At 37.1% G+C, this 22,232-nt stretch overlaps 1 protein-coding gene across 13 annotated transcripts in view; it reads right to left on the reverse strand.

The window, feature by feature from the left end:
* ENOX2 (ecto-NOX disulfide-thiol exchanger 2) overlaps positions 1 to 22,232 on the reverse strand; it is a 288,002-nt gene that overhangs the window by 241,825 nt on the left and 23,945 nt on the right. The window contains exon 1 of one of the 13 annotated variants that reach the window (XM_059883752.1): positions 1 to 20,795. This exon is cut by the window's left edge and continues 40,489 nt beyond it. The exons of the other annotated variants lie outside the window; for them this stretch is intronic. The gene's annotated coding sequence lies outside the window, so the exon portion shown is untranslated. Of the gene's footprint in view, positions 20,796 to 22,232 lie in introns of those variants that run through there. 13 annotated transcript variants of the gene reach the window in all.

Raw genomic sequence — 22,232 nt, forward strand, 5'->3', positions numbered from 1 at the left:
CATCTAATCCAAACTCTTCCTGTATCATTTCTTCTTCTTTATAAATTTATTTACTCTGGGCTGTGTCAGCTCTTAGCTGTGACATGCAGGATCTTTCATTGCAGCACGCAGAATTCTCTCCAGTGGTAGCACAGGGGCTCCAGAGTGCGTGGGCTCTCTTACTTTCCCTGTGGGATGCGAGATCTTAGTTTCCTGACCAGGGATCAGACCCTCATCCCCTGCATTGGGAGGCAGACCCTTAACCACTGGACCACCAGAGAAGACCCTATTATTTTTCTTTTTGAGAGCAAAGATATCTGTCATTCTAAAAAAGAAATAGCTACTTCATTTAATGTATTCCTTTTGAAATATATATACACAGACCTGCATTATACATATTTTCTCCTTTCTCAGTTTCAAATAGGAATCTGATTTTGTTAGAATTAATAAAGTACTTTTCTCTTTCCTTTCTCTGTCTCTGTAGACAAAAATAGGTTTATATCTTTTATTTGGAGTTCATGGGATACGGTTTATGAATCTACATGAATACCTATACTGTCTAGCTTTAGATAGAACAACACACCTCATGAAATTAATTTAGTGAAAAATTGAATTTAAAGATCCACTGCAAGACACCATTGTTCTGCTTCCTGCTAAATTACCATTTTATCATTAAAATGAATATTTTTATAATTTTTGTTATTAAACTAAAAAAAGAGCAATAAAACTAAAGCAAAGGTAAGAGGAAGAGAGAGAGAATTCTGACATATGAACTATGAGGAAAACTATAATCTCTGCTTTAGAATTCAATTTCTCACTGATTTAGTCTATTTCTCTGCCTTCAAATATGCACTAAAAGCAATATATTGGGGCTACATTTAACTGTTTGTATCATATTTCATATTAATTTACATTAACTGAATAATAGCATTGAAATTAAAATGGAGTTACTATGAATGTCACACATTTTCTGCTATATTTCTGGCTGGTTTTGTAATTAAAGAAATCATTTGAAGGTAAATTTTATCTCTTCATGTTTTTTTTTTTACTTGGCTTTTCAGTTTCTACTCATACTCTTTCAGTAAATACAACATGTTTTAAAAAACCGTCAGACATATATATGTTTGTGTGTAAAAAATCATATATGAGTTCGTATATATGTTTAAGCTTTTAGACATTAAAAAAATTCTTTATATTTTATACAGAAACATAAATTTTCATACTTCAAGATACAGGATGTGTTCGTAGTTTTATCACTAAAAAGTTGACTTTAGCTATGTATCTTCTCTCTTTCTACAACTTCAGTTGTATTATTTAAAGGAAAACATTTGTCAACAAATCCATGATAGGAAGCTTCTGAGAAGGTCTCCAATGATCCCTGCCTCCCTGAGTACAATTCTAGGCATTTAGGCAACATTGTTGAATGAAAAATACAATACAAAGACTCTTGTTTTCACTGAACTCAACTTATATATGAAATCTTCTATTTTCTGTAGAATTTGATGTGGCTGATTTCCAGCCTCTTGAAAATCTGTCCCCTCTTGGTTTCTGTAGGCTGGTTATTATTCTGTTCTCCTATTCGTCTTCAATTGTTTCTTCATTCTCCTTCACTGGCTCCACCTATCATTAAGTCTTAGTTCCTGGGCTCCTGATTTATAAAATGTATTCCTCAGCAAACCCATTCATTTCCTTAAACACAATACTTATCTCTTTAAATGTAGCCTCTCAATTTTATATTTCTCATCCCATTTCCTATTTAGTGACTCTCTATTCATATCTATTTCTATTTGGATAATCCCACACCTTGAAGTAATGACCTAATTATCATCAACTACTTAAAATGGGTCTCCTTATGTTCTTATATTCCATCAATGACAGCACTATTCTCTCACTCATCCAGTCTCACCATTAATCTTCTCTTTCTAATCAATCAAGTCCTGCTCATTTTGTCTTTACAGTATCTCTTGCATCCATTCTTGACTTTACATTACCATGACTAGGTCCTCACCACTTGATGAATGGACTGACTACAATACTATCCTAACTAATTTCTAGTCTTTCTATTCTAATCTCTCCTTTACGTGACTTCTAGGCTAATTTTTATGAAATATTGCCTTCATCACGTCATCATTCCGAGTCAGGAAACTTTAATAGCTTTCCATTGTCCATAAAACCTAAACTCCTCATCTTGACATTTTTAAGCTCTCCAAATTTGCCTCTAGCCTATTTATTCAAACTAATTTCTTGTTATTAACCAATGCAAACTATTTACTCCAGTCAGGATGGTCTCCTTAAAGTTCCTAGAGCATATTAAGTTTATCTGGGCCTCTAGGATTTTGCTCATGATAGTCATTAGCTTAGAAAGAATATTCCCCACTCTTCTGTTGTACAAAATCCTACCTATGCTTAAGTCTCTCTTGGCAACAAGTCCCTTACCACTTATACCCCTACTCTTCTTTTCTTAGTTAGTGCCTACTGTATATGTTACTTGCTCTGCCTCTGAATCATATTTTTCATAGTATAGTTTTTCATTGTGTCAGTTTCCCTTGTAGGAGTCTAGTCTACTTAACAGTAAGACAAGGGTCATCATTTGTTCCCTCCACCACTTTTATTTAGCAATCCACAACAGCAGATCCTATTCGAAGTTTTAAAAAATACTTAGAATCTCAAAGAGTCTTTGATTTCTGTAGGTTATATTTAATACCAACCATACAAAAAATTGGGTGTCCCAGGTGGTGCTAATGGTAAAGAACCCAACTGCCAATCAGGAGACATCAGAGACACAGGTTCAATCCCTGGGTCAGGAAGATACCCTGGAGAAACACATCACAACCCACTCCAGTATTCTTGCTGGGGAATCCCATGGCCAGGCGGAGCCTGGCAGGCTACAGTCCACAAGGTTGCAAACAGTCAGATATGACAGAAGCAACTTAGCACATACTAGGAGTTATAACTGTGACATTTTAAAAGTTTTGATTTATTTACTCTTTTACATATAACAACAAGAAGGCAAATGTATGTTTACATTAAGTAACATGTTCATGAAAAATATTTATTTTCCAAAACAAAATAAGAAGTAAGAAGGTTTGACTAATTTGCAAATCTTTTTAATATAAGAGAGTTCATTAGAAGACAGTTGAATTCCTGTGTCTCCTTCTGCATTCAATATGTTGTGATATGTTTTTTGTGATAGGTTCTTTTAAAGTATATGAAGAAAATCTGGCCTAATGTAAATATGTAACTGAAAAGTGGAAGAGTAGGTGAATAATTGTTTCAGATCATTGTGGATATTCTTCTTTAACTAAACTAAAATTTGACACTGGTAGACAAATGCAGTGGGGAATCTGAATCCATATTAATGAGTTTTTTACACATTGTTATATTAAAATCCACTGGTCAGCCTTGTACCTTATTATTTTAAAAAAAAATTACTTTGGCTGCCCCGGATCTCTGTTGCAGCATGTGGACTCTTCGTTGTGGCAGGTGAGCTCTCTAGCTGTGGCTCACTGGCTTAGTCGCCCGAGGGCATGTGGGATCTTAGTTCCCTGACCAGGGATCAAACCTGTGTCTCCTGCATTGGAAAGTATATTCTTAACCCCTGGACCACCAGGGAAGTTTCCCAGCCTTATGCTTTAAATCAATCTTTACCCAAGTATGATTTTACATCATGCATCGATCATGTGAAAAATAGTTTCACTGAGCTGTGTAGATCTTCCAAATGGTGACTTATTTCATACATAATATTTTACAAACCACATGAGTTAACATCACTGCTGATCTTGAGAGTAACAGGCAGGAAGGCTAGGATCCCCAAGCGAGGGAATAGACTGCAAGTGTCAGACGTTTTTTTCCTCTCTCTTAAGAGGCAGGAGAAAACAAACTACAAGCGTCAGATGGTTTCTTGCCCTTCTCTATACAAAATTGAAAGGAGGTTTCTTTTAAAATTCTGTGTTGCCAGGATCACACCTGGTTCCACCTAAACTTAACTTTTTCAAACCTTGAGCTAACCAATGAGTTTTTCTTGTGGAAATGTTTTTCTTAAGCTATGTTAATGAACTACGGATTTACCTTAGAATCTGCCTTTCTTCAAATCAGTTCTGCTTAAGGGTCAGAACCGATAATGGCTCAACAAACCAGTATGTTTTACCCATTTCTCTTAAGCTGTGTTAGTGAAACTATGTATTTGCTTGGAAATCGCCTTTCTTCAAGATTCGTGTCAATTGTTTTATGGCCCGGGATAACTCACCTTGTGCCAATGCTATCTCAAAATGCATGTTGTGGGTGAGGAGCCTGGTGCAACTCCCTGACTTTTGAGACATTTCCTTTCTCTAATTAGCAGCTTGCTAACAGGTATGTGACTTCTTGCTATAAACTTCAAGGGGGTACTCTTTCTGCCCCCTTCTAATGTCTGTGTCTGAAGCTTTCTCTATCTCTTTTAGACTTTAATAAAACTTTATTACACAAAAGCTCTGAGTAATCAATCAAGCCTCTTCACTGGCCTCGGATCAAATTCCTCTCCTCCAGAGGCCAAGAATCCTGGCGTCATTCAAGGCTCATAGCGGCAACCTTTCAATCTCATTAGAAAAGATGGTTAGTATTGGGAAGTTCTCAAGTTTCTGCTAGTAGATTCAAGTGTTCCAAAATTCTAATTTTCACTTAAAAGCTCAAATTTTATTGTTGACAACAAATACTGTCAGTTATTTTCCTTAAAGTGACAGGCTTAGTTTATTTCTGAGAAAATGGCTGCCAAATACCCAGGTCTGAATAATCATTGCTTGTTAGTTGTTAGTTAGTTCTTGTTAGATGTTCTTTCAAGTAAAATTAAAATTCTGTGTAAAAACCTTGCAGTTCAGTTTACAACTCAATCATGTAAAGCACTTGCTTTACCTCCAGACACTGTCACACTCCAGAATGTATGAGAAGTGTTTTATCCATATTTCCCATTTTGATACATAGATTATTAAAAAGATATGTAATCAAATTGCGAACATTCAACATGTGCAGTTCTTTTTATGTCAATTATACCTCAAAAAAGCTGTTTCAAAGGATATGTGCATCAATATCAATATTTAATTAAATTAATAATATTTACTGGTTTATCAAGGACATTATTAAGTAAAAATAAATTTCTTTAACTGTGAGTGTGTGGTGGTAAAGAATACAATTACTAACAAGTACCATTTGGTACCATTCCCTTGATTTGTGCTAAGGCACCAGCAGTTTATTCACCATTGCTCTGCATCAATAGTGAAAATGTCAACACAGGGAAAAAGACAAATAATATTACAATTATTGTGAAAACAGTTTTGACCTCTCACACTCTCTGAAAGAGTCTTGGGGAGCCCAGAGTTTCATGATCCATACATTGTGAACCAGTCAAAGTCTTTGTACACTACGAGTCTACACTTGAATCTACATTATGTCTACTCTTTGAGGTCTACCCTATGCTGGGAACTCTTCCCTTCTTTAGCATTACTTCTGGTCACTTCCTTGGTTTCTTGTTGAGCTCGGTCTTCTTTTAACATTCTAAATATACTCTAGTATACCTAATTTACTTATATGGTTTCAGCTATGACCTATAAACTAATGATTTCTCCAATCTATATCTCTAATGCATACTTGTCTTCAGACCCTCAGATCTATGTTTCTGATTAATATCCTGTAGATACTTCCAACTAGATATAACCAAAGCAATACTTTCTCTTTTCTCTCAAATTCTTTCATATTCCTGAATTCCTGATCTAGGCTGTTAGTACTTTTGTTCATCCAGTCACTCAATCTAGAAATCTAGAGACCATCCTTAACTGCTTCTCTCCTTTATCCATAAATGGCCAGCAGGCAACATCAATTTATGATATTGTGATAACATCAATATTGTCATACAATAGGGAGTGGTGAAGCTCAAGTCAAACTAGAGAATGCATGCTCCATCTATAGGCATTCAAATTCAAACACTGCATGGGCCAAACAGAACAGATTTGTTATTGCCAGTCTATGATACTTAGTAACTCTGAAATATATCTTGAATTTGCACCTGTCTTTCCATTTCCACTGCCAATCTTCTACTTTAGAGTCTCCATCATCTCTTACTTAGACTATTGCAATACTCTTACTTAGACTACTGCAATAATCTTATAACTGATCCTCTGGCTCCACAATTTCCACAAATACTCTGCCTTTCCTGCCCCACTGAAGTTCATCTCTCAGAAAGCAAACAGATACCTAACATGCAAATTTGGTTACTTATTTGAAACCTCAGCTTAAAATACCATAATTCTATATGCTATTCTCTCTGACCAATCCTGTAAAACGAAAATATACACATCTCTTAACACAGTGAGGGCATGACAACCCACTCCAGTATTATTGTCTGGAGAATCCCACAGACAGAGGAGCCTGGTGAGCGACAGTCCACAGGGTAGCAAAGAGTTGGGCGCAACTGAAGCAAGTTGGCACAATCTATAACCTGTCCCTCTCACTTAGTACTTTACTTTCACTTTTCTCCAATTTCCTACCCAAATGCCAAACTTCAGCTATTAATGTCATGATAAGAGCTAAGACTTTTAAATTACTTATTACATGCCAGGAACTCCTCCACATTACACATATTAACTCATTAGTCCTCACAACTATATAAAATAGGTTATCATTATTGAGCCCATTTTACAGATGAGCAAGCTGAAGCACAAAGCCAAATTGAATCAGAAGGAGTCCATTCAAAGTTGCTTATATTGTTTTAGGATTCTGTGTCTTTGTATATGCTATTCTCTCTAACCAAAATGCTTTTGTTTTCTTTTCTACCAAGTTTACCACCTTTCAAGATTCAGATCAAATATTATTGCTTTCAGCTATCTTCTGCAGCTATCTCCTTCCCCAGGTAAAGCTGATATTCCTTCCCATCTTGGGAACATAAACTACATATTAAACTCACCAAAAATTAACACCTGCCTAGCACTTAACATGGCAGCACAGCAGCATACCAGTAGCAGGGAGTCACTGTGGTTAGCAGTACACTAGGTCAAGAACTATAGTTTCTAGGTTTTATGGAAGAGTGAGAAGAACAAAGTGAGGATGGTTCTGTTCCTATGCCCCCTTCCTAACCTTACTCCCTCACAATCACTAGCACTTCCTCATGGCAGATAGTCCTTTAGAGATGATCCAAGCACAAGCCTTCAACAGGCTGGATAACCCATATCTGGGGCCTTATAATCCAGGAGGCTTAAACCCACTCCATAATCCCTCAATAAGGTGATGTCTGCTTAGATAATTGGAACTGTCAAAATCAATAAGAAAAGTTTAAAAACAGTCATGACAAGCCACTCCAAAATGAAGAAGGAACTATAAGTCACTGATTACTATGATTTTTTACAGAGAAAGCTATATAGTCTTTCCTAAATTGAGCATTAAGGTATAAAAGCTCCTTATTCTCTAACACATTTAGAGTTTGAACACATGTAATCTAGCATCTTCTACTAGGCAGGGATTTAATGAACATTTTGTGAGAACATCTGTTTGTTATTTATCTTTGTCTCATTTTACACATCAGCAAATCCCTTTTTACCACCAGGACAGAATAAAAATCACCATTTCATTATACAGCGTTCATAATTTTAAACTTCAACTGGGGGAAAGAGAAGCAATCGTCAGCACTGCATTCTACCTGATGTTACAGGGAAGAAGTACAAGGGTGAGGAAGTGCAGAGGGGAAATGATTAAATATATAAATCCCTTTAACACACGCTCTGCCAATGGCTACTGTATTTTACTGTTCAGGCAACTGCTAAGGAGAATTAAAAGCTGCTCTATCTTTCTAGAAGGGTATTCTTTGTTTGCCCTCTTGAGTCTATGCCAAAGAAAAGGGATGGTTTTGCTAAACAAACTTATCCCCTCTATGTTCTCCAGAGAGAACTTTAACACAGAAACAACTATTAATATTATCAGGTCTAGATGTTTTCCCCAAATTATTGAGATATAATTGACATAAAATATTTTGTAAGTTTAAGGTGTATACTGTGATTATATATATATATATATACACATATACACACACACACATACATACACATATTGTGATTACCACAATAAGGTTAGTTAACACATTGATAATCTGGAAAATTATAGACAGAGCTACTGTACTTTCTTTTCTTCAATGCTCCTATCCTATTTCACGAAGCTACCTAATGGCATTTCCGAGTGCTCCCACTATTCATTACGAGAAAGAGCCATTATCCAAGGCCTTAGTCATCAGGAATGGCCAGTGCCATGAGCTAAGGCTAGTACAAAGCAGGGAAAGAATGCTGCCAGCTTAGGCAGAGTAACTGAAGCCATTTCTGGAAGCATATCTATCATAGCATCCACCTCCAAATGTATGTGTTATGGTAGATAACAATATAACATAAAACAGAATTTACAGTTGATTTTTCCCTAGATCCAAATATACTATCCTATTTGCCATGGAAAATAATAAAGGAAGGAATAAGAAAGGCACAATTCTTGCCTTCAAGAGCTTACAGTCACTTCCTTCCAACAGTCATTTACAATAAATTTACATCACTGCTGCTGCTGCTGCTAAGTCGCTTCAGTCATGTCTGACTCTGTGTGACCCCATAGACGGCAGCCCACCAGGCTCCTCTGTCCCTGGGATTCTCCAGGCAAGAATACTGGTCTTATATAAAAAGAACACATTTGCCATATATAAACTCACTAAAGAATAGGAGGAGACATATATACCTAATTGAACATTGGATTGGGTGGTAGAGATAGTAAATACTGTTGCAATTCGGAGAAGGAGAAAAATCAGTGTAAGCTGGCAGGAGATGGGGAGGCTTTCCATGATGTGTAGAATTTCAGTTTGTTAAGTTGGAAAAGATTTAGAAAGGTGAAGAAGGAGGACAAACTAAGAATCAAATTAATCTAATCATGTCCCTTCATCCTGTTCCAACACTTGAGTTCTTCATCATAGAAGTGTTTTGAAAGTCCCTCCCCATAATACCATCAAACAGGTAAAGGAGGCAATAAAGAGATGCACATACCTCCCTTACACTTTCCTTTCTAAGCCACTGGGGAATAGAAACCTCAGCTAGGAATTGATCAGAGTATCTGATTAAAGTAATTGATGTTAAAATATGATTGAGGTTTAATCTTTCCCTGAGACATTTGTGTCTTAAAAGAGGAGATAATCAACCAATACACACTCTCTAATTAGTACAATTATGTAGAAAAAGCATTTTGAAGCCGGGAGAGCCCCCCACCCCCGCAATCCGGAGCATTTTTCTTCTTTTTGTCCATTTCAGACAGTGATGCTTCCTTGCTCCACATAATCTGCTAGAACTTAAGATATACAGGGTAACTACAGTATTATCTGCCTTTTCCATTATTTATAAGAACTTCTTTGCCTCATTGGGCCCCTGGATATAGCATACTGCAAATATTGGAAAGCATCTGTGAAGTTGGTTGTTGTAAGTTTCTATTTTCTTCAGCATTTTTTTTTCTGTTTTATTGTGTAAGGCAAAAACATTGATAAAGATACAGAAAGTCATTTGGGGTTGATAAAAATAAAACATTTATGAATGATACAGCAGTCATTTTTATTTATCTCGGTGATTCTTTACCAGGGTGGTATAATACTTACTGAAGTTCATATCAGTATCTCCAAGATATCTTTTTCAAGCTATGTCTCCCCAACCTCTGATATTCTGCTATTCCCCCAAGGAAGTATATTCCCTCTCTACTTGATTTCACCATCAGCCTAGACTTACTACTTACCAACTACCTTCATTCTCAATCTACCTCTGCATGTCAGATCTCAATGCTAATGAGAACAATGAAGAAAGGAAAGAATGCAAAAGAAAGAAGGACAGAAGAGAGTACGGTGTTTTTTTTTCCTTAAAGCTAGAGGAAATACACAACACTAGCTTTCTAGCTGTAAGCTTTAAAATCCTGATTGCATCCTCTTCATTCTTAAGAACTAGGTTCTATTCTCCATACTCTGAAAAGTATTTGCCATGCCCTAGAATGGCAAACACTCTGTTACATCTGTAACTGGGAAACATTTTTGGCACCACCTGAGATATGAGGTGTGAGGGAAGTAGAAAGGCTATGCAAAAAAAAAAAAAAGACAAGAAAAAGAAAGGCTCTGTATAACAACTGACCTCTTCATAGTAAAAGGTGGGAATAAAGGACAAAGGCCAATAAACCAGCATTGCAAGACCGGCAGCCCAGGTGATCACAGCAGTGCAGGGAGGTAGGTCAAACTATGAAAATCATATGGAGCTGTAGCTTAACAACCAAGAAGCAAATGGAGAAACTAGTTTCAAGCTACAGAATAAAGTAGAGGAAGGAAAGCAGAGAAATAAAAGACAGATTATAAACACCCTTTTCAGATGGGACCACCAAATTCAAGTGTAACTCTGAAATCTGAATAAGCTCAGCTAAAAGGATGAAATGCCAAAACCTTATTTAAAACACTCTATTCCATTATCAAAAGGTATTGCTGCTAGGGTTCAAAAATAAAAGCAAAACAGAAAAACCGCAAGTACATACCGATATGTACATACTTGTGCACAAAGATTAAAACAGAAACATGCATAGAGTTCACATACACAGCCACTCACCACCACATGGACACTGACAGACGTACACACAAGTACACACACACACACACATACACGCGTGCACTCCAGGATGGGGCTGAATGAAATGAAATCATCTCTGAGTTAGGTAATTCTCTCCTTCAACTCTATTTCCTGGTTTCTTCACTTAGATAGGACTTGCGGTTGTTGTTGTTCAGTTGTTAAGTCAAGGCTGACTCTTTGCGACCTCATGGAGTGCAGCACACCAGGCTCCCATTTGTAACTATTTCTTGGAGTTTGCTCAAGCTCATGTCCACTGAGTCAGTGATGCTAACCAACCATCTCATCCTCTGTCACCGACTTCTCCTCCTGCACTTAATCTTTCCCAGCATCAGGATCTTTTCAAATGAGTTGGTTCTTCACAGCAGGTGGCCAAAGTATTGGAGCTTCAGCTTTAGCATCAATCCTTCCAATGAATACTCAGGGTTAATTTCCTTTAGGATTGACTGTTTTGATATCCTTATAGTCCAAGGGACTCTCAAGAGTCTGCTCCAGCACCAAAAATCGAAAGCATCAATTCTTCAGTGCTCAGCCTTAGATGGGACTAACCTCAGTCAAAAGTAAGAGATATGTTTGTCAATGAACAGGGCATTCATTTGGTTGTCTTGTATTACATATTTACACCATGTGGATTCTGGCTGCTTGAGAAACCAAAAGTTAGTTGTATCAATAAAAGGTATAAGCTTTATTTCTGTAGCGGTCTCACTTTGTGTATAGAGCCACTCCTTATGGGGTCTCATTTTAAGTGAGGTTTGTGCCTTTAGAAAATCATTCACACTATGGATTCAATGCAGTCCTTTTCAAAGCCCAAGTTGGCTTTTTTTTTTTTTTAAGGAAATTGACACACAAATTCTAAAATTCATATAAAAATGTAAGAGATGCAGAATAACCAAAACAATCTTAAAAAAAAAAAAAAGAACAAAGTTGGAAGACTCTCATTTCCCAATTTCAAAAACTACTACAAAGCTACAGTAATCAAGACAGTCTGGCGTATGTACAGGCATATAGAACAATGGAACAGAACTGATTGTCCAAAACTAAACCCTTATGCTTACCACCCATTGATTTTTCACAAGTGTGCTAAGATCATGCAATGGAAAAAGAATAGTCTTTTCAACAAACGGCACTGGGGCAACTGGATATCCACATGCAAAAGAATAAGGTGATCCCTGACCTCACATCACACACAGCAATTAACTAAAAATGGATCACAGACCTATATGTAAGGGCTGAAAATGTAAAACTCTTAGAAGGAAACAGGAATAAATCTTTTTGACCTTGAGTTAGGCAATGGTTTCTTATATGTGACAGCAAAACAGAAGTTATAAAAGAAAAAAAATGGATAAATTTGCTTCATTGGAATTGGAAATGCTATCATCATGAAAGTGAAAAGAGTCTACAGAGTGGTAGAAAATATTTGCAAAGCCACAAGATACCACTTCTCACCTATTAGAATAGTTGCTTATTATTAGCAGACAATAAAAAACACTGACAAGATTGTAGAGAAACTGGAATCCTTATTCATTGTTGGTGGGATTTAAAAAATAGTGTGGCTACTTTGGAAAGTGATTTTGAGAGCTCTTCAAAAAGTCAGATGGAGAGTTACCATACGACTTCTGGGTACATACTTAAAGAAATGAACACATATGTCCACACACACAAAAAATACATGAATGGTTATAACAGCGTTATTCACAAAAGCTAAAGAGTTGAAGTGATGTAAATGTCCATCAACTCATGAAAAAACAAAATGTGTTATAGCAATACAATGGAATAGTATGTTGTTATAAAAAGGAAGTCATGATACATGCTATAAAATGGATGAACTTTGAAAATATTATGCTAAGTGAAAGAAACCAAATGTAAAAGGACACACGTTTCATGATTCCATTCATATATAATATCCAGAATAGGCAAATTCATAGTGACACAGTAGATTAGTGGTTGTCTCGCACTGAGGGGAATGACGGGAAAGGGAGATAGTGGTTAACCCTCAGACTTTATTTATTTGGGGGATAATAAAAATGTTATAAAATTAAATTTTATAAAATTGGATTTTAATGATGGTTGTATAACTTTGAATATACTAAAGATCATTAAATAAAAACAGGTGAATTACATGCTATATAAATTATACCCCAATAAAGCTGTTAACAAAAAATTAGTCACTTGGGAAACACATGATTATTTTCCAACTTTTGAATGGTTACCATATGGAAGCAGGGTAAGGTGGTTTGCTGCATGCTTCAAAGGGTAAGAAGAATCAGGGCCACCATGGAATACAACTCCAGAGGGCTCAATTCATGTTGTAGTTTGTACACGAGGCCTAACAGTAGGAGCAATGGGTGGAGGCTGCAGGGAGAGATTTGGTATTATTTATGCAAATATTCAATAACTGAAGCTATTCAAAGATCAGTATGCTGCCTCATACTGTGCCAAATTTTAGGAAATATCCAAGCATAAGCTGGATGATCACTTGAGAATGGAGTAGATGGTTCACACAACAGACTGCATATGTATGTACTGGAGAGGGGAGATGTGACTGGATGGCCTTTAAGGTTTCTTATAAGCCCAAGGTTCTATTAAAATGCATACATTTTGAATATTCATCTGTAAATGTTTCTTCTCATGGTTAATCACTTCCTCATTAGCCAGGAATAAATAAGTACTAAATATTCCCACTAGACTCATAAATCCCAATAGTGATTTCCTATGAAATCATAAAACTTGATATTGTGGGTTAGGCTATTTCTTATAGTTAGAATCATTTAGCAATAGGCCTGTTTATTAGATTATTCTTTTTGTAGTCTACAGCTTTAAGGGTAGCACTCTATAAATATCAGTAAGAACTGGATCCTCCATTGTACTTAATACTAATAATAATTAATACAAATTATCTGGGACTCTGTCTTTTCTCTTTTCCCAGCCTCCTCTGTTTTTTCCACCAGATATGGAATGTGCAGTCTGCTGATTTTTAGAACTTGCTTGCAAGGCTTCAGAATGAACCCTTTGGCTGAAGTTTTCAAATATTTTGGCCTAAGTCCACAAGTGCCATAAGACACTGGCACTCCATTCTGCAATGCTTTTCTCTCTGTCAATACCTTTAACTTGGGATCATAAAGTGGAATCATTTGTCAGGTGGTCCATTATGATCTAGATTTAAAACCACATTTTAGAGCTACTGGGAATGATTTGATATTAAAAAAGAGAAGTTCAGATACAAACAGAAAATCTGCTTATGCATCATCTGTTTCACAACAGCAAGGGGCAGTTTAATATCCCAGAAGGCGCAGCTTACCAATAGTAACGTAGGATCAGAAACAGCTGAACAGGTTCAAGTTAAGTACTTCTTGCACTGGATTGGTCAAGTATTGGTAACGCACAGAGTAGGTGCTAGCTAAGCAGTGAATTATCTTGGCTCACTGACATCCTAGGCATACACAAAAACTCTATATCAAAAATCTCAAATGGAAAACATCTGTAATGAATTTGTACTTAGTGCCCAGCTAGTACACCAGAGCCTTACGATAAATCCCAACCTCAGGGTTCACGTCTTGGAACTGTGTTCTAATGTTCTAACATAGCCCTTCTGTTACTTCCAGTCAGAGATCCCGATGGAGAAGTTCCAAAAAGGGTATTGCCTTGGATCATATTCCATGTTAGAGTGAGGTTCTTCTTTACAGCTTGTACTTCATCTGAGCTTGATGTCAGGCCAGCAAAGGAAATGTTCTGGAAAGTTTCTTGTAAAGTGGGGGTTCTTTTCATTTTAAATAGCTGTAAATATGTGACAAAATAATCATGGTCTTGTCACTTTAATTCCTCCAGAACACTTCTCCCCAGACCATTTCTTTCCTTTCTCATTAAAAGCCTCATGAGGCCCATGGGTAGGGCACTCAGGAACACTATTTGGGAGGGGGAAAGATATTACTAGAATCCCAGGTTCATTTCTCCAATGGTCATATTTCTGCCTGGGCTTATCCCTTTTCTGCCAGATTGAGCTCTTTATTGCTCACACCACTCAAAATAGCCATGAGCACCAATATTCACCAACTACTCAAGCTGTCTTTATTGTATTTACTTTGTATCCCACCCACATAAACCACTCTCCCTAGATCCCTTAAGCATTTCAATTGCTCTTTTCCATTTCAAGCATCTCAATTCCAGAGAATGGAAACTTGGGCACAGTCTTATTACCAATTAAAAAGGGATTCTCACTACTTTGCTCTAAGAAGTTATTTGCCCATATCTATGTCAGTTACTCAAAACCATATTGGCTTTTTAAATGCCATATCAATTGCACACTCTTAATTTAGTTTACTATCTCCTATCACCTGTAGACTTTAAAGAGCATGAATCAAACTTACTTTTAATGACGATCTATGTGTGTGTTATTTATAACCAGGACAAAAATGTAATATGCTGCCGAAAAATTTTCCCAGAATAGTCTGAATTTTTATTAAATATAGATTGTTACAATTATTTTATAATATTTACACTCCTCAAAAACTTTAGGTAAACACAGATTGTACAACTTCCATGGAAGAAGCTGGGCAAGTTTCCCTGACTCAGGAAAGCATACTAGAGCTGTAGTTACTTGTAGTTCCTACCCCACCTCCAAACCAAAAAGCAGTGTTTAGGAAAATGCCAACCATATTTAGTCTAGAATAGGGGATGGGAATGGAAATGAGCAAAGTCTATAAAGAATCTAAAAATGGTTTTCTTTACAACCTCTTCATCAGAGCTTTAACTGGGTACACCCCAATTTCTGTTTGGTAGACAGTTAACACAGGGAGCGTTTTCTTTACCTTCTCCTACTAAAATCTTCTATACTAAAACCTTCTCTGTGTGTATATGTGTTTCTGTGTATATGTCTCTCTGTCTCTCTTGCTCTGTCCTTCTCTCTCTTTCTCTCTTCGCTCACACATACACATACACAAAGAGAGATGGAAAAGACAACCATATTCCTAAGTATATATCTAAGTAAAAAGCAACAGACTTCACAGTCTGGACACACAGCTGTAGAAAAGTTAGTGGTATATATAGCCTTGGGTGGGGCTTCCCTGGTGGCTCAGTGGTAAGGAATCTGCCTGCTGATGCAGGAGACATGAGTTTGATCCCAGGATCGGGAAGATCCCCCAGAGGAGGAAATGGAAACCCACTCCAGGATTCTTGCCTGGGAAATCCCATGGACAGAGAAGGCTGCTGAGCTACAGTCCATGGAGTCGCAAGAGTCAGACACAACTGAGTACAATAGCCTTGGGTAAGGAGGACAACCAACATTGCCTTGGGTAAGGAGGACAACCAACATTTACCGAGAGGGCTAATGAAGATTAAATGAAATAACTTATTAAAAGATACTAGCAGAGTCCTATAACATACCTTTAAAATGTATTTTCCTTCTTCTCTACTCTGGTTTAAATTATGAAGCATTCTGATTAGAGTGAACTTTGTCATTGAAAATTGAAATGTCTAGCTTCCTAGACCAATGTAAAAATGTCACTGAAAATTGGAGATGTAGTTTTGGGGAAGTGAGAGGCAAGGGGTTAAAATTTTCCTTTAGTTTCAAATGGGGTTTGTCTTTATGCATTTCTCTCCAAACGGTAGCTGTGGCACTATCTCTTTAGTCCTCAAAACAAAGGAACCTATTTGCAGAGTGCTCCAGGGTGGCCCTGAGTGGCACTTTAAAACACCCGTTTTGAACTGCTCTAGGCAGTTCAGCGAGGCTGGATACAACAATAGATGCTGAGAATGAGTTTGAATGGTACAAAAAAAAGGGGGGGGTGGTCTCCTGTCCATTGCAAACAGAATGCACAGCTAAAGAAAGTGAAAAATGTGAAAGGAGAAAAGGGAATTTCAGGATGTGCTAAAATTTTAGCAACTGAAAAGAGTACAAAGAACTGGGATCTAGGCAACAGAGGGCAGGTCAAGCAGGCCTAATTATTTATCATATAGTTTCCACAGACAGCGATAGTCAAGTACATTATTTTACCTATGTGTTGTTTTTTTTTTTTTCTCAGTACTATAGATTTTGACACAGGGTTCTTTTTAGAAAGCCACCAAGTATAACTAATACACATGATGAACTTCACCCAATAACAAAACAGAGTGCCTAGATTTCTGTCTCTTTATGTAGAGGCTGCAATCCATTTCTGATTCACTTCTTCCAAAGTATCAACTAATGAAATCATCCTGAAAGGGGTACATTACTGGTTCAAAGAAGATTTGTCAGAGAAAGAAATGGAAGCTGAAAAGTAATGGGTAATGAGTGGCTAAGGGGTGATCAACCCAAAAGAGGATATTTAAAGGGTCTAGGAGAGCTAAAATGTATAAAGAGTGTCTATGACCTAAACACTGGAGTCAGGAGCTCTTTCTTCTGATTAACTCTACTTTTTTATCCCTAGACATCAAGGCTTAACAGTTAACTCTCAATAGTAAGCCAATATGAATAGAAAAATAGCACTGATAGAGGTGTAGAATAGAATGTAGATCTCATTTAAGTTTAATTGAGATCATAATTTGTTAAATCACTTCTGAGGATAATCCACTTTAGGACATTAAAAATATGTAAGCAATTCATAAAAAAAGAAATGCGATGTCCCATGTGTCAAAGGAAACAATGTTCCTACTTGATTTCTGATCTATACAGTGATCACTGTAGCCTTTGAGACCCTTAAGAGGATTATTCCATCTAGATAGCCAAGCGTTCTCAAGTTGCACTTCCAACACTGCATCCAATAGCCACATGTAAGTATTTAAAATTTCAGTTTAATTACAGTTACGTAAAATTTAAAAATTCAGCTCCTTAGTTTCAGTAGCCACACTTCAGTGCTCAATAGACACATGTGTTGGACGGTAAAGACAGAGGTTATTTCACCATCACAGAAAGCTCTATTGGACAGCACTGGGCTAGACACAACAAGGTCAAGACTTTGAGTTTAGACCAAATAATTCAAACCATTTTCAATGATAGCTTTCCCACAACTAATTAATGCTTGTATCTACAGAGAATATTGATTAGGATGGAACATTTTACTTTTGACTTTGGACAATGGTCTTCAAAATTCAGTTGTACAGAAGCATCATCTGTGGAGTTTGCTAAATGCAGATAATTCATAGAGTGATTCAATAGGTCTGGAACAAGCATCTAGGAATTTGCATATTAGACACGTGTCCTAGGCAATGCTGACATGGGCAGTCCTCAAACCACATTTTGAGAAACATTGTGATTATGCATCAAAAATTCCAATGATTGGTTTACACACTCTGCTTCATTTACTTGGATGGGAAGGTATTAATATGCGTACACAGGCAAGCTCTTGTCTCTACAAAAGTGCAAACTGTTCCACAAAGGCAAAAGAAGGAGATTTCAAAGTGTAGTAGATCCAAGCAAGGATAAATACAGAGAGAAAAATCAAGAAGACACACACTAGAAACAAATTTTTTGAACAGAATATTCCAGAATATCTATGCACGACAGAAACTATATAGCCATTCAGTTTCTGGAACTCTCAGGCCCTGGGGAAAGCTTGGTGGTGTAATTTCTGAAGATCTAAATACTGTATGTAAATGCTAAGTATGTACAAGGTACTAGACTATATGCTAAGAGATTAGTAAAATAAGGTTTTTAACTTAAAGGAATTCAGTTAGGGGAGGAAGAGAGACCAAAAATAAATATAGTAGCAGGTGTCATTTCAGCTGAACCTTAAATGTTGAGTAGCTCTGGAGTTACAGGCAAGGTAGAACAATGGCAGTTAAACATGAAGAGAAGTAGAGAACAACATGAAAAAAAGCACAGGAGCTTGAAAATCTGGAGCATACCTGGTGACCTACAAGTGATCTAGAGTGGCTAGTGAGTAGGATTTAGAGAAGGCTGTGTCGTGGGATGGAGAAAGCAATGGCACCCCACTCCAGTACTCTTGCCTGGAAAATCCCATGGACGGAGGAGCCTGGTGGGCTGCAGTCCATGGGGTCGCTGAGGGTCGGACACGACTGAGTGACTTCACTTTCACTTTTCACTTTCATGCATTGGAGAAGGAAATGGCAACCCACTCCAGTGTTCTTGCCTGGAGAATCCCAGGGACGGGGGAGCCTGGTGGGCTGCCATCTATGGGGTCACACAGAGTCGGACACGACTGAAGTGACTTAGCAGCAGCAGCAGCAGTGTAGTGGGAGGTGGGGTATAGACGCATTCTGGGTAATGGGGACAAGACCATGGATGGCACTGAATGCCTGTCTGGGAAAAAAAAAAAAAATCCTTCAGAATGTATTTGAGGAGAGTAGTGATATGATAAGATCTGCATTTAGGAAGAACACTAACAGCTCAGCATAAAATGGAGTGGGGAGAGAGTGGATGCTGGGAAGATGTGCTATGATTTGGTCATTTGGCTCCATAGAAAAACTGTACTCTGGTTGACTGTTTGTTCTTGAAAAAATCTGGGAATCAAGAGAGAAGTAACAGAATATGAAAGAGACTTCTTAAAGCTGAAATTCTGAAGAAAGAGCATGAGTAGAGGCAATGTGTAGATGGTGTTGGGAATACAATGATCCATCATGACTTTGGCAGTAGAAAGTAACAGCAATTAGGGTCAGAAAGAAAGTATAATTCTTGCAGTCTGGTGAGCAGACAGTTCTACACCGTTTAAGAATTCTGAAGGTTTGGACAATGGGGTACCTTCTATGGGTGGCACACAAGTGAGCTTCTTTAATGAAGCGTCCTTTAAGATATACAACATATTGCATTGTAATTAAGGGTATAAGCTCTGGAGTCAGACTTCCTGTAATTGAATCTTGATTCTGCTGCTTAGTAAGTAATTGTGCAATCTGTAGGCAAGTTACTTAAATTCTGTGTCCCATTTTTTCTACCCTTAAAATGGAAATAATATCACCTACTTCATAGGAATGCTGTGAAGGTTGATGAGTTCATACATATAAGGTATTTATAACATGGCCTGGCACATAGTAAGCACTCAATAAATGTTAGCTAGAATTATCCTGTGTGTGTATCAGTGAAAGACACACACTTACTTGTGCTGTATTCAATGTTCAATAACCCTTGAAGGCATCAGTGTTATATCTAAGAGGTGGTGATCAGTATAGTTTAGCAGTCCAGGGGACATCTGCAGTACACTATCCTGCTTAGGCAGCAGACCTTAATATTGCTTAAAATGAGTATCTTAAGTCCTTGTTGGAAAAAGACAGATATGAGTAAGTTTTTCAACTTGTAAATATTCTTAGTGCTTCCCCTTAAGTAAGCTAGTGCAAGTCAACACCAGCATAATACTGGCTGGTGTAGACTAACCTTATACGCCCATTCATAAGACCTGCCTTACACGTCCCTAAATCACACTCAAAGGTATACTGAAGGGAAAGATCCACCAGATAACCAGCCTAAACAGCCAGAACCTAGAAACCTATTCCCGCTCTAATTTTTCTTGGCCTCAAACAGCAGGGGGGGAAATGATTATTTTGCAGATGAAAGGCTTTCTTTCACCAATGAAAAAAAATATCAGTTTCTTTAAAAATCCTAATAAGGTCTTTTTCGTTTATGTTTAAAGTGCACATTTCCAGAAAGTGGAATGGATTGAGGGGTGCTAGTCAGAGCTTCTGACTGCACAGGAAATTCACCACCTGAAACCAAGTTTAACATGGTGCTTCCAGTCACATGCCTAGTTTTCCCTCTAACCTTCACCCATTCCCTGAAGTTCCCTCCTGTATTTTCTTTAAGAGTCAGATTCCATTTAAGTAATGATAAAGGAGCTTTATATTATCCTCCTTTCCTTTTTGCTAGAAGGAAATTATATAGCTTTAAGATATGTTAAAGTAGAAAGATATCTTAGATAAGGATAAATTCTAATTACATGGTAGCTGAGACAATATTTCTATTACCATCTTTCTGAAAGTCTCATAAACAGGTCATAACAATCCGTGCCCTATCTCTGACTCATTTTCTTTTCTTTTTTTTCTGACTCATTTTCTTGACAACATTCTCAAATATTCATTGTCAAATGCTGAGGAAGAGTTATCTATGATGTGAGCATCCAGCCATTTCCCCAGTACATGGCACAGTCTCTAACAAATTCAGGTCAAAGAATGAGTGCTTCAAGAATGTTTCCTGAAGAGGTTTTAAAGAATGTTTCACCAGAGCACTAGTATGACTACCCAAGTATCTGGGTTTTTCTGCTGAAGTGATAACACAGTTTTAAACAGTATTCCTTTCAGTGGGATAGAACCTGTGTTTTTTTCCCCTTTAAATGAATGAATTTAAAATTGAGAAACCATTTGGGAATTTTAAAAGATGAGAAAATTCATCCATTTTACATCCATACATAGATGGATGGATAGATGATAAAAATAGAAAGAAAAGTGTGAAACTGAGCCAGCTGTATATCCTTTCTATTGACCTGGATAAAATACTCAAATTTTAAAACATAAGCCCTTCATACTCGGCCAGTATATTTTAAAGTCTACACATACTTTTACCAAAACAATTGTATATGTTTGTAGAGCAGAAATATTAAAAACAAATGAGCTTGTTTTAGAAGGAAAATATCCCACACTAACCTTTTCAATTGGACAACATTTTACTTCTCAATAACTTTACAAGGTTCTGGCAATGGGATCATACTTATCAGTAATTACCTTAACTGTAAATGGGTAGAATGCCCCAACCAAAAGCAAAGACTGGCTGAATGGATAAAAAAACAAGACCCCTACATAGGTTGTCTACAAGAGACCCACCTCAAAACAGGGGACACATACAGACTGAAAGTGAAGGGCTGGAAAAAGATTTTCCATGCAAATAGGGACCAAAAGAAAGCAGGAGTAGCAATAGTCATATCAGATAAAATAGACTTTAAAACAAAGGCTGTGAAAAGAGACAAAGATGGTCACTACATAATGATCAAAGGATCAATCCAAGAAGAAGATATAACAATTATAAATATATATGCACCCAACATGGGAGCACCACAGTAAGTAAGACAAATGCTAACAAGTATGAAAGGAGAAATTAACAATAACACAATAATAGTAGGAGACTTTAATACCCCACTCACACCTATGGATAGATCACCTAACAGAAAATTAACAAGGAAACACAAACTTTAAACGATACAATAGACCAGTTAGACCTAATTGATATCTATAGGACATTTCATCCCAAAACAATGAATTTCACCTTTCTCTCAAGCGCACATGGAACCTTCTCCAGGATAGATCACATCCTGGGCCATAAATCTAGCCTTGGTAAATTCAAAAAAATAGAAATCATTCCAAGCATCTTTTCTGACCACAATGCAGTAAGATTAGATCTCAATTACAGGAGAAAAACTATTAAAAATTCCAACATATGGAGGCTGAACAACATGCTGCTGAATAACCAACAAATCACAGAAGAAATCAAAAAAGAAGTCAAAATTTGCATAGAAACGAATGAAAATGAAAACACAACAACCCAAAACCTGTGGGACACTGTAAAAGCAGTCCTAAGGGGAAAGTTCATAGCAATACAGGCATACCTCAAGAAACAAGAAAAAAGTCAAACAAATAACCTAACTCTACACCTAAAGCAACTAGAAAAGAAAGAAATGAAGAACCCCAGGGTTAGTAGAAGGAAAGAAATCT

The sequence above is a fragment of the Bos taurus genome, chromosome X (genome assembly GCF_002263795.3).
Source record: "Bos taurus isolate L1 Dominette 01449 registration number 42190680 breed Hereford chromosome X, ARS-UCD2.0, whole genome shotgun sequence".
NCBI classification, from domain to species: Eukaryota; Metazoa; Chordata; class Mammalia; order Artiodactyla; family Bovidae; genus Bos; species Bos taurus.